General features: G+C 44.5%; 1 protein-coding gene across 3 annotated transcripts in view; it reads right to left on the reverse strand.

Annotated features, from left to right (window-relative positions):
• LOC117048016 (dimethylaniline monooxygenase [N-oxide-forming] 1-like) overlaps positions 1–11,150 on the reverse strand; it is a 35,929-nt gene extending 24,779 nt beyond the window's left edge. Inside the window, exon 1 of one of the 3 annotated variants that reach the window (XM_033151323.1) lies at positions 11,033–11,150. The gene's annotated coding sequence lies outside the window, so the exon portion shown is untranslated. Of the gene's footprint in view, positions 1–6,153; positions 6,177–7,998; positions 8,247–11,032 lie in introns of those variants that run through there. The other 2 variants (XM_033151324.1, XM_033151325.1) reach the window with 2 other exon arrangements.
• Positions 11,151–12,950: the final 1,800 nt, after the last annotated feature.

Raw genomic sequence — 12,950 nt, forward strand, 5'->3', positions numbered from 1 at the left:
GAAAGCACGTCAAAGTGCAAGTAGATAAATAGGTACCACTCTGGCTGGAAGGTAAACGGCGTTTCCATGCGCTGCTCTGGTTTGTCATGCTGGCCACATGACCCGGAAGCTGTACGCCGGCTCCCTCGGCCAGTAACACGAGATGAGCGCGCAACCCCAGAGTCGTCTGTGACTGGACCTAATGGTCAGGGGTCCCTTTACCTTTACCTTTAAATCACAGCACCATCTATAGGCCTGCAGAAATTAAATACAGCCGTACCTTGGTTTTCGAACAGCTTTGTTCACAAACAAGTTGGAACTCGAACGCCGCAAACCTGGAAGTAGGTGTTCCAGTTTGCAAACTTTGCTTCGGAAGCCAAACGTCCGGCTCAGCTTCCACGGCGTCCAATTGGCTGCAGGACAATTCTACAGCCAATCGGAAGCCGCGCCTTGGTTTCCGAACATTTCAGAAGTCGAATGGACTTCCGGAACGCATTCTGTTCAAAAACCAAGGCACGACTGTAGAGCTTGCTTCTGCTGCCCTGGTACTAAACCCATTTGCTTGGGAATAAGTATGCTTTTGGCATCCAATGGGTAAAGTAAGAAAAAAACTAACAACACAATGAGCATCTGTAACCATGTATATGTTCTGAAGAGATAGATGTCAACAGTGGCGGTTGGGGCACTGAAGAGCACAGGATGAAAGGTGGAACCTGGTTGTGCTCAGAATCTGAGGGCTGAGCTTGGCGAACATGGCAAGGGAAGGATGCAAATGGTAAGACTTCTCAAGCCAAGCAGGAAAGAGGTTGTCCTTACCCTTAAATACACAGACAAAAGACCTACCCATGTGATGCTGACACAAACCCCCTACACTAAGAATAGGCAATAGAATGAAAGAACAACATCCCCATCTCTCTCTCCCACTCCTCTCCCCCAACGGCAGGAGGTCTATGACAAAAGTGCCTCTCACCAAACGTAAACGAACGGTGAAAAAGGCTATGAATTGAAAATGGAGACAATAGATGTACCACTCCCTGTTTACCTGTTTGCTTTGTAACACACAAAAACCGCTAATAAAAACTAATTTAACAAACAGAAAAAGAAAACACAACACAAAAGGAAGTCTACATGAGCCCTAAATGTGAACTCAGTTGAATTTCTCCTCCATCCTTAGTCCTAACAACCCTGTTTGTGAAAGGGTTCCAGTAGCACTTCATGCCACACAGATCAGATTGCAACCCTACAACCCACAAAGTACGCAATTATTAACATTTGAGCTCAGATGGAAAACAGTGGCCCAGATGCCTGTTAAGATTTAGCACAATCTTATTTTTAAATACTCTGATGTGACATAGCTAAGGGTGCTGTTGCTAGAGGCAAAACTTAGCTTTATTTCCGCTGGGTCAAAGACCCATATGCTTTTGCGTACTCACCCACCCACCCCACCTACAGGCTGGGAGCCCCTTTTGGAGGCTTCACCCGGGGCAAAAAACCTGGATAGCCCTTCTGTACCTACGGCTCTGGCTTTTGTTGTCATGCTCTGGAGTAGCCTAATCACTTCACAAGGGCAGAACTTTTGCTTGCACAAGTGTTCTTGCTGATCAGGCCAGAAGTGGTAGTCGGAGGCTTCCCATCCTGTAGCATGCATTGTTTGGTCATGTAAGTGAATGTGATGTGCTGAAAATTGAATCTGTGCAGCTTCTATAGAGCAGGGATGCCCCAGATGTTGTTAGGTTCCAATTCCCTTCATCCCTGATCATTGTCCATGTTTGTTGGGGCTGATGGGAGTTGGAGCCCAACAGCCTCTAGATGTGCACAGGTTGCGCCAATGCTCAGCCTTGGCTGACTTCCCACTTAATTGATAAACGCAGCCTGATTTGGAAGACAGTGGCATAGCGTGGGTTGCCAGTGCCTGGGGCCATGCTGAAATAGAAGGGAGTGGAACAGATGGAGTTTGCTTGTGCATTCAACTGGCTAATGGTGTCTGCAGCACCCATGAGATTGCAGCCACCGAGAAAAGAAAATAAGAGTCGTTCTGTTGTTTGGAGAGGTCACTTGCTGGTTCGCATGGAGAAGCCATTTTCAACAGCCAGTGATGCAAGCACAGAGCTGTATTGAGGCAGCACTGGGTGTTGAAATTTTGTGGCCCTAACAATTTTGCACACGGGGCAACCGCAATGCCACTGATGGAAGAGACTGAAGACATGAATGACATGATGGTGTGGGAGAAAAAAACCTGCTTGTATCCAGCTACCGCATCACATACGTCACTAATATGGCACTGAGAGCCAGTGTGGTATAATGTAGTGGTTAAGAGCAGTAGACTCGTAATCTGGTGAACCGGCTTCGTGTCTCCGCTCCTCCACATGCAGCTGCTGGGTGACCTTGGGCTAGTCACACTTCTCTGAAGTCTCTCAGCCCCACTCACCTGACAGAGTGTTTGTTGTGGGGGAGGAAGGGAAAGGAGAATGTTAGCCGCTTTGAGATTCCTTTGGGTAGTGATAAAGCGGGATATTAAATTCAAACTCCTCCTCCTCCTCCTCCTCCTCCTCCTCCTCCTCTTCTTCTTCTTCTTCTTCTTCTTCTTCTTCTTCTTCTTCTTCTTCTTTTTCCACCACTGTAAACCAGGAGTACCCCCCCCCCCCCAATTGGGCAGGAAAGTGGAAGGAAGAGCTTGTGAAATAGTTGAATGAAGAGAGTAACATGCTCATGGTTGCTGATGCTCCAGGGGCATGTATTTTGAAATTTAATAGTTTCCCACAGGGGCGGAGGAAGGGGGGGCAATGGGAGTGTACCGCCCCCATTGGCGCAATCCCGGTGGGGTTCCATCGCAGCTGCCCCCACCCACGCTGGGCACCATGCCCCCACAGGCTGGGCGTCCTGCCCCCAAAACACGTGCCAGCCCCGCCCCGCCTGCTCCCCACCCCCCGGTGCTGGAGAATGAAGCTCCGCCACTGGTTTCCCATCCCGTAAGCATGCGGCTAGAAATGTGCTATTTCTGTCACTCTAATGCTGTCGTGAATAAATGTAGGATTAGGGCATGTACCAGCAGCCCAAGAACAGAGGTTGGTCAGAAGACATGGAGGGTAGGGCTCCTGGAGCTTTAAGAGTTAAGAACTCAAGAAATTTCAACAGGTGCAACATGCTTCTCTCTCTTAGATAAGAATGGCTGCATAACCTGTCTGTATAATCATTTCCCTCTGGTCCCGCTATCTCACTTATCATATTGGGTAGCAGCTGTACAATGGTTGCCTGATACGACAGCTCTGGAGACTGAAATGACAGGCATTTCCACATTCTCTTCTACTGAAATTCCCACCATCATTGTTCTTAAGCGAGTCCCATTTCAACATCCAATTATTTCACCTGAATGCTGACAGACTTTTCATGTCCAGTTGAAAATGGATTGTTCCCAGCCTTATGGAATGTCCTTCATGAAAGAATGCCTTGAGTGAAGGTCCTTGAGTTCTTGGGCATGGCCTATTCAATCTACTTATGTCAAGTAGATTGGCCAAAGTACTCATGGCACCGGGGTCTTTCTGCCAGCAGATATGCATTTTATCAACTTTCTCAGCAGAGAAAGTAAATATTCCCTCCAAACTTTGGTATCTAGTTGCTCCCTTCAAGATAGGAATCTCAGAAGGCCAGGCAGGCATCTACCCAACTGAAAAGGGTTTGTCGGAAAGTCATAAACATGATTACCCCAATTCTGGCATTTGTTCATCCTTAAAACGGTTCTATGGGACGCGGGTGGCGCTGTGGGTTAAACCGCAGAGCCTAGGGCTTGTTGATCAGAAGGTCAGCAGTTTGAATCCCCGCGACAGGGTGAGCTCCTGTTGCTCGGTCCCTGCTCCTGCCAACCTAGCAGTTCAAAAGCACATCAAAGTGCAAGTAGATAAATAGGTACTGCTCCGGCGGGAAGGTAAACAGTGTTTCCGTGCGCTGCTCTGGTTCGCCAGAAACAGCCAGCTTAGTCATGCCGGCCACATGACCCAGAAGCTGTACGCCGGCTCCCTTGGCCAATAAAGCGAGATGAGAGGCGCAACCCCAGAGTTGTCCGTGACTGGACCTAACAGACAGGGGTGTTATAAAACGTCCCGGGGGGGGCAAGTTGTTAGACTGACCCCCAGGCAGGAACGAAGCTTGCGTGCCCTACTGGCTACTAGAGTCCAGGGGCACATTAGTAATATGTGATTGTTCCCAGCTTGAAGAACAACACACACAAGCCAGTGAAGGCTAAAACTACTTTATTGCAGTTAAAATGCAGAGTATGTATCTGCTTTCCAGCTCATGAGTTCAGAGCTGTCTGTAATGGCGTCCAGCATTTCTCAAGCCAGAACTGAAAGTAAAATACAACAGTACAGTAAAAAAACATCACGTGTGTGAGAAAGCTGATAGGACTGGTAGCTTTCCCACAGGATGAAAACAGACACAATAATCATGCTGACCTCGCTGCTGAAGTGTTCGCAGCTCGGCTTGTAATAATATCACAACAAGGGGTCCCTTTACCTTTACGTAAAAGGGTTCTACTTGCATTTGCCAACTTTTCTCTTGCAGAACTCCTGCGCCTTGTGGATCAGAACATGGAGCCACTCCGGAATCCACAATCTTCTGAATCCTGTGAGATGGCCTTGACAACGGCATGGTTCCATCATTGCAAGTATTTCCACTTGCACAATGAGGCTTCCCCCTCTCCTCTCCCTAATGTGCACCCCACCCTCCCCAAATCTGCTCCAGAGGTTGATGGAGCCCACAGAGCAGATTTCGGGGCACAAGACAGAAGGAAGGCAGAAAGAGTCCATGGCACAAACGCAAATCTTTGCGCTGAAGGGACCGTTACTTAGCGCTACATGTGATACAGGCCAAATTTATTCTTCCTTTCACAGGAAAGAACTGTTTGGAGTGGCTAGAAAGCACATAGCTTTGCTTCATTTCACACATGAATGTGACTCTACTTAATCCACACATCTGAAAACAAACCTAATTGAAGCCACAGTTATCCTTTGAAATCTGCATTTCTCCAACAAGAACAAAAAGTGTACAGAAATGTACATATTCGGGGGAGTGCAGATAAAATGCATGCTATTGATTAAAAGTACATTAAAATGCATTGCTATTATTTTTAATATTTATAATCAATTTAGATTGCAGAAAAAGACAACAAAAATGAACAGATAGCAAGGTCTGAAAACATGCAACAAACTTCCATACCAGAATCAGGACCCAGCATATAGGAATCACGAGGTTCCAAGTAATATATCTGGATTGTTAAGCTTGTTACATCGTTACTAAAGCTGTGTTCTCTTTCATCTGCTGTACGAAAACACGATTGCTTTTTGAATTTTACAACATGCCAGGCTACCCACCAAGAGTTAAATTGCTATGTAATCAATGTAAGGTGCAATCCTGTACATACTTTTGGAAATAAACTGTTGAACTCAGTTGGGCTTACTTTTGACTTAAGATCAATATTTCATAAAAAGTTATATACTGCTAGATTGTTAAAAAAAAAAAACACCCCACCAACCCTCAGTGTGGTTTAAAAACAACAATAAAATCATTAGTGAAAACAGTTCTTTGAAAAGTTCAACAGATAAAATCAGCAACAAACAGATTAAAACATACTTCAACACTCTGCATGCCTGGGTAGACTTGTCTAAACAAAAATGTTTTTATCAGGAGCTGAAAAGTGTAGTGAAGACATCTGCCAATGTCAATAGGCGGGAAGTTCCACAGTGTAGGTGCTCCCACACTAAACAATTGATATCTTGCAGATGCAGAACAAGTAGTATGTGGCACCTGTAATAGTGCCAGACTGTTATTTAGTCAATTTTTTAACCCACCCTCCAGTAACATGACTCTCTGGCCAATGTCCAGTTTAATCACACACACCCACACACCCCGATTCCTAGCTCTAGGATGCAAATTCCTGGGTAACAGGAGCTGGAAGTAACACAATGAAAGCAGCCTGATTTCTCACAAGCAGGGGTGGTGGGGGGGTTGTAGCACCAGCCAGCTGTGAGTGCCAGCACAGCGACAGGTTTTGAGAAATGTGGCAAAGAGGACTGGAAAACCGCAGTACAGGCATGTTCAAGCAGCACCAAAAGGCACCTGCTGGAGACCTTGTGAGAGCAGGGGATGCTCCTGGGAGCATTGCACACTTACAGAGCTTACTTTAAAAGACAGGGTAGCAGGGCCAATGAGGCAGTGCAGCAAACAACTGGTTGTGTAGGACTCCTATGAAGAAGAAGAAGAAGAAGGCAACCAAAATGGTCAAAGGCCTGGAAACGATGCCTTATGAGGAACGGCTTAGGGAGCTGGGTATGTTTAGCTTGGAGAAGAGAAGGTTAAGGGGTGATATGATAGCCATGTTCAAATATATAAAAGGATGTCATATAGAGGAGGGAGAAAGGTTGTTTTCTGCTGCTCCAGAGAAGCGGACACGGGGCAATAGATTCAAACTACAAGAAAGAAGATTCCACCTAAACATTAGGAAGAACTTCCTGACAGTAAGAGCTGTTTGACAGTGGAATTTGCTGCCAAGGAGTGTGGTGGAGTCTCCTTCTTTGGAGGTCTTTAAGCGCAGGCTTGACAGCCATCTGTCAGGAATACTTTGATGGTGTTTCCTGCTTGGCAGGGGGTTGGACTTGGATTTGATATCCCACTTTATCACTACCCGAAGGAGTCTCAAAGCGGCTAACATTCTCCTTTCCCTTCCTCCCCCACAACAAACACTCTGTGAGGTGAGTGGGGCTGAGAGACTTCAGAGAAGTGTGACTAGCCCAAGGTCACCCAGCAGCTGCATGTGGAGGAGCGGGGAAGCGAACCCGGTTCACCAGATTACGAGTCTAGCACTCTTAACCACTACACCACGCTGGCTCTCAGATCACCCTCTTCCTGCCCAGTTGAGAAAACTAGGTCCAGAGTGTGACCTGCCACCTGCATTGGACCGGTGACATGTTGGGACAGCCCTATGGTCGTTACGGCAGCCATAAAGTTGTAATCCATCCCAAAGCCAGTTGCCATGGCATAGATGTTGAAGTCCCCCATAACCAGCAGTCTGGGAGTCCTCAACACCACCTCCGAGACCAGCCTTGTCTCTTTAAAAAGAAGAAGAAAAGAATTATTTATACTTCTCAAGTTTATACATTACAATCATTTTGACCTTTCAAAGCTTGACTTCCTTCCCCCTCTTTCTGTGGTTCCTTAAATTTATTTTTAATATATTCTGCATATCCAAATTAACTTAATTTGCTCATTTCTTCATCCTTTTTAAATATATGAAAAGCTCCAGCTTATTACAATAATCCTGCCCATGTTCTTATCAGTTTACAATTTATCTGTAAATATTCAATAAACAATTTCCATTCTTTTTTTCTTTTTTTAAAATGGGAATTATAGCAACAGAACCACCTAAACGGTATAGAAATTTATTCATGTATGCTACTATAGCGGCAAGAATGTTACTTGCCCCCAAATGGAAAGAAGCAGAAGTCCCAGCAAAGGAAGAATTGATAAAAAAAAAAGCTTACAGAATATGCAGAAATGGTGAAACTTACCAGAAGAAGAAATCAAGACAACAAACTTCTTATAAAAAGGATGGAAATGGTTTATTGAATATTTACAGACAAATTGTAAACAGATAAGAACATTGGCAGGATTGTGGTAACAACCTGCAGTTTTGTAAGAGTATATATTGAAAGCAGATGAATAAACGAGCAAATGGAGTTAATTTGGATAGGCAGAAAATATTAAAAATAAATTTAAGGAACTGCAGAAAGAAGGAAGTCAAGTTTTGAAAGGTTAAATTGATGGTAAAATTAGTGAAATGTATAAAACTGAAAAGCATAAATAATTTTTTTTAAATAAAAGTGACATAGACCATATCAAGCCTCCTCACCCACAAATCAGATCAAGAAGGAAGTCTTATTCAGAGCGGAGCTGACCTTTGGCCCCAGCAACTGCAGCTGTCTGTACAAGCTCAGTGCAGCCCACCCCAGACTTCTTCCCATGACTTACCTGGTTAAACAGCAGTGCACACTTCCAGAAGTCTTTGCTATGGGTTTCTCCGGGTGGGGGAGGACAAGGAGGATATGGAAAAACCAGTTGGCTCTCTCTTAGCTGTCTTTTGAAGTTCTCAGAGTCATCATTAAGATGCTACAGTCCACATCTAGCTATGTCAATAGTCTCAACTGAGCATGCGTTCAATGTAATCCTGTTGTCACAGACAGAGTGCCACCTGATTTCAGAAGAACCAGGCTAGCATCTGCCGTTTAAGCCAATGGTACTTGGTTTTTTTCCAACCAGTGCTAACCTTGTTGAACCAGACCCGCCTATCCTTTAATTAAAGATTTACAGTGTCTACTCATCTACTACATTCTTTAATAAGCGGAAGTGTCATCAGAGGAAAGAACACAAACCTTTTGATGTGTACCCAGCCCCCAATATAGCTTAACATTCCTTCACATCTATTCCAGGGGGGGTAACTTAAACAACCCTGTTGTGCAGGTTATGAGTCACTGCCGGAATTAGGAGTTTTCATAGCCTCAAATTAAATCTGTGAGTGTCCTAAGTGTAAACGTGTCGTTCATTATGCCATGCTAGTTCTCATTTTGGCTCCACTTTGCTTCAGTCCTGATGCTGCTTCTATGGTGGTCGAAGTAGACACATCTGTGGAATGCATCATAGTTGTCAACTTTTCCCCGTTTTTAAGGGAAATTCCCTTATTCCGAATAGGATTCCTCGCAAGAAAAGGGGAAAGTTGACAGCTATGGAATGCATGTGCATTTAAATGTCAGCTTTGGAGGGCAAAAATGGTCTGTGCTGCTGTTGATAAAGTGAGTTTAACTGTAGCAATAAATGCTTAGATTCTGCAGTCTCCAGTAGTAATAGCAATCATCATCATCATCATCATCATCATCATCATAGTAACATAGTAACAGTAAGAACAACCTACCGGTAGATGCTATACAACAGCCCATCTCAAACTGGCATCGGGTAGGACTGATGGGAGTTGTAGTCCCATCTGGAGGGCACCAGGTTGGGGACAGCTGCTATACAAACACTTAGAACAGAAGTTTCTAACCTTTTTGAGTCCATGGCTCGCTGCTGCCCCTAGTCTCTGAGCTCCACCCACCCCCCCAACAGAGGCCCCTCCACAAGGGCCTGGGACTTAGAATCATAGAATCATAGAAACCTAGAGTTGGAAGAGACCACAAGGTGGAATCTTCTTTCTTGTAGTTTGAATCCATTGCTCCGTGTCCGCTTCTCTGGAGCAGCAGAAAACAACCTTTCACCCTCCTCTATATGACATCCTTTTATATATTTGAACATGGCTATCATATCACCCCTTAACCTTCTCTTCTCCAGGCTAAACATACCCAGCTCCCTAAGCCGTTCCTTGTCTGTCCATTCCCAACAGCAAGCGCTGGTGGACCGGCTGGACTCCCTGGCCTGCTTGCTTGCTTACTCCAAGGCCACCTCAGCTCCTGGCAACTAGCAACCCCTGGTCAGCCCCATTCGCACGCAGAGCTTGTAGGCAGGGCTGCTGCAACAAACAGCTATGCAAGCCATTGGGAGGAAGAAACATTGGGGGGAAGAAGGCATCAAAGGAGAGAGGGAAGAGAAGAGGGACAGAGGCCATTGTTGCCCGCGGCACCCCTGCCCATCATTCAAGGCACCCCAGGGTGCCACAGCACACTGGTTGAAAGCCACTGACTTAGAAAGACCGGCCCTGTTCAAGTGGGCTTTGAAAAACGATGAAACACAAAATGATGAGAACCTGTAGGAAGGGAGTGTGAAACTTAAAACCACAACACGTTGTTCATAAGCATGCTGGAATACGCGAGTCAAGAGAACCAATTAACTGGAAATCATCTAGCAAAAAGGACTGTGTGAATAACAGCCATAAGAGAAAGATGCAAAGCAGAAGGGAATCATCATAACTTAGAGATAGAGAAGATGAATGCTAAGCGAGAGCTAAAGAACGGACAAATTTAAATAACATAACTATGAATTGAAACCATAATTTTTTTAATTTAACATGGAGAAATATAGACATATGTATTTGTGGAGAACTTCACGCAAGAGAATGCAAGATAGAAATGGGAGAAGAGTAAGAAGAAATTCCCACTGCATTCAACAGGATTTAACTCCAGGTAGTAAAGGGGGAGAAATTTGATTCAGTTTACATTTAAAGCTACGTTTTTTCAGACTTTCACTTTCAGAAACATATTGTACAAAACAAAATAAAAAACAAAAAAATCCTTCCAGTAGCACCTTAGAGACCAACTAATATTATATTGTACTATTATATTATATTGTATTATATAATATTGTATTGTATTGTAATAATATATTGTACGAAAACGCAGCCATCCGAAATGTGCACTTATCCAAATTTTGCAATGCATTTTCCCAATCAAATTAAGTTTTATTTTTAAATGTATACATTAGGGGAAAGTGTGCATAACAGTGAACATAACAAACAAAAATGCATGCTGTTAGGAGGAAATGCTTGCAGAAAATGTGCATATTAGTCAAAACTGCATACCACAGTGTTTATTAAGAGAAAATTGCATTACAACGAATTGTTGTGAGGATTTTTAAAATCACCAAACCCTGCAGAAATGTGGAGAGCTGGATTTAAGGCTGGAAAAATGAGAAACAGAGAGAACCCAAATGGACAGGTCTTTCTATCCCTCAGGACTTCTCTTTTCCCCAAATAAAATATTGATGTATCACCCACCGAACTCTCCTAAATTCCAGAACCATTTCGAAAAGTAAAAAGTTCCGAGTCGGGATAGGCATGGGCCGCTAGTCTCATTTCAGCCAATGTTGGAGACCTTTTCCTATGACAGCAATTGGAGACATCAACAAAAAAGGCTGCTTTTCTTGTTCAGATGGCAACCTTAGTCCCCTGTTTTCATTATACGCCCGAGGATGCAGCCCCAAACTTTTAGTTTGAAGCAGCATTTGACCATATTCCTCCTAGGCTCACTTTCCTCCTCTGAGCTGTCTACACTGAAAGATCAACAGGTCACCCCTCTCTTACCTCAACTTTACAACCTGCACTGGAATATGCAGAAATTTCATAAGCTTGCCCAGGCACCTCTGGAGGGATTTGTTCCTGATCCTAGCTGATCAACTTTTGAGAAGCGTATGAACGACACCCCTCATGCACAAACATCCTTTTGGAGAGCATTACATAAGCAGACTCTGTTGGCTGGGCTTTGTCGGGATGTGGAAAGGGAACCCTTTGATCACTGCCCAGATTTAACATGACGAAAGGCATCTGCAAAACCCAATGTGTAAAAAAAGCAAATGAACATTAGCATCACTTAGGCTGTTTCCTTGTGGTTTTGACAGGAAGACCGCGCCAAATATTGCTTTAACCAGAGCTTAGAACCAGAGGGGCAGGCTGCTGTTGCGAAACTTATTGTTGTGACATCTTAAGATCTAAAGAACAACTTGTCTGGCTGGGAGGGAAGATTTCGAAACTAGTCCTGCAAGTTATTTGATTCCCAAGAGCTGCTAAGTTCTGTTACTGGTTTTTGTGCAGAACCTTGCTAAGACATTAGTACTTCTCTCCACGCTGCGAAAATATTCACCTCTGACAGTGAAACAAAACCTACGATGGAGATGGATGTGTTGACATGTTGTCGCACACCCCCCCCCCCCAGCTGTGGCAAGTAGCAGCTGAGGCAAGATTTTCAGTGCTGAAATGGTACGAGGGTTTTGGTCACCTCCCTCTTCCCAAGCTATAGTCCTCAACACTTCTGTGGCTGCTATTTAAAGAGGAAAAAATATTTCATAGAATCATAGAGTTGGAAGAGACCACAAGGGCCATGCAGTCCGACCCCTTGCCAAAAACATTCCTGACAGATGGCTGTCAATAGAATCATAGAATCATAGAGCTGGAAGAGACCACAAGGGCCATCATTGAAGATGACAGAGATGCATATAAGCACTTCCAGCATCATTTTGAGTTTGGCCTATTACTGTTCACAGAGAAACCCAATCCAATTTTTCTCCACTCCGGCTTGCATTTGTAACCGTAGGAATCCCAGCCTTCCTGAAAGAAAGATCGAAGCACCATGTGACCAGCTGGGCAATCCCAATTGATTTTGGAGTTATGTTTCTCAAACAGCAGCATTGATCCTGCATGACAAGTACCGCTAGTTTTGCCAACTGACCAGAAAAATGGCCTCACCTTTGCATCTTCAGCAGCAGCAGCATGTTCCGTAGGCACCAATAGGTGAAGCTTTTCGCATGGAGATAACTATGACCTGCTAATGTTTGCAGATCAAGCTACTCAGGGTTGCCAAATGTCCTTCCATCCCCGCCCCCAGGACACATCCTCTATTTCAGGTCTGGTTGCCATATGTCCTTTCCCCCCCAGATATGTTCTCTTTTTCAGGATTAAAATTTCTGTCCGGGCGGATTTTTAGGATTTGGTGAAATGTCCAGGGTTGTGGGGTGTTTTCTCTCTCTCTCTCATTTGATTGTTTGTTGTTGTTGTTGTTGTTGTTTAGTCGTTTGGTCAGACTCATGTTGGTAGCTTCGAGAACACTGTCCAACCATGTTGTTCTCTGTCGTCCCCTTCTCCTTGTGGCCTCCATCTTTCCCAACATCAGGGTCTTTTCCAGGGAGTCTTCTCTTCTCATGAGGTGGCCAAAGTATTGGAGCCTCAGTTTCAGGATCTGTCCTTCCAGTGAGCACTCAGGGCTTATTGCCTTCAGAATGGATAGGTTTGATCTTCTTGCAGTCCATGGGACTCTCAAGAGTCTCCTCCAGCACCATAATTCAAAAGCATCAATTCTTCGGCAATCATCCTTCTTTATGGTCTTTTACTTTTTGTTTACAGTAACCCAATAAATTTTTTTCTAGTGCATTAGACTCAGATCTAAGGCACCCGGCTAAGCTTGTCTGTAGCAAAGAATCACAACAGAGCGGCATCTTAAACTAGCTAC

This window comes from Lacerta agilis, chromosome 6 (assembly GCF_009819535.1).
Source record: "Lacerta agilis isolate rLacAgi1 chromosome 6, rLacAgi1.pri, whole genome shotgun sequence".
NCBI classification, from domain to species: Eukaryota; Metazoa; Chordata; class Lepidosauria; order Squamata; family Lacertidae; genus Lacerta; species Lacerta agilis.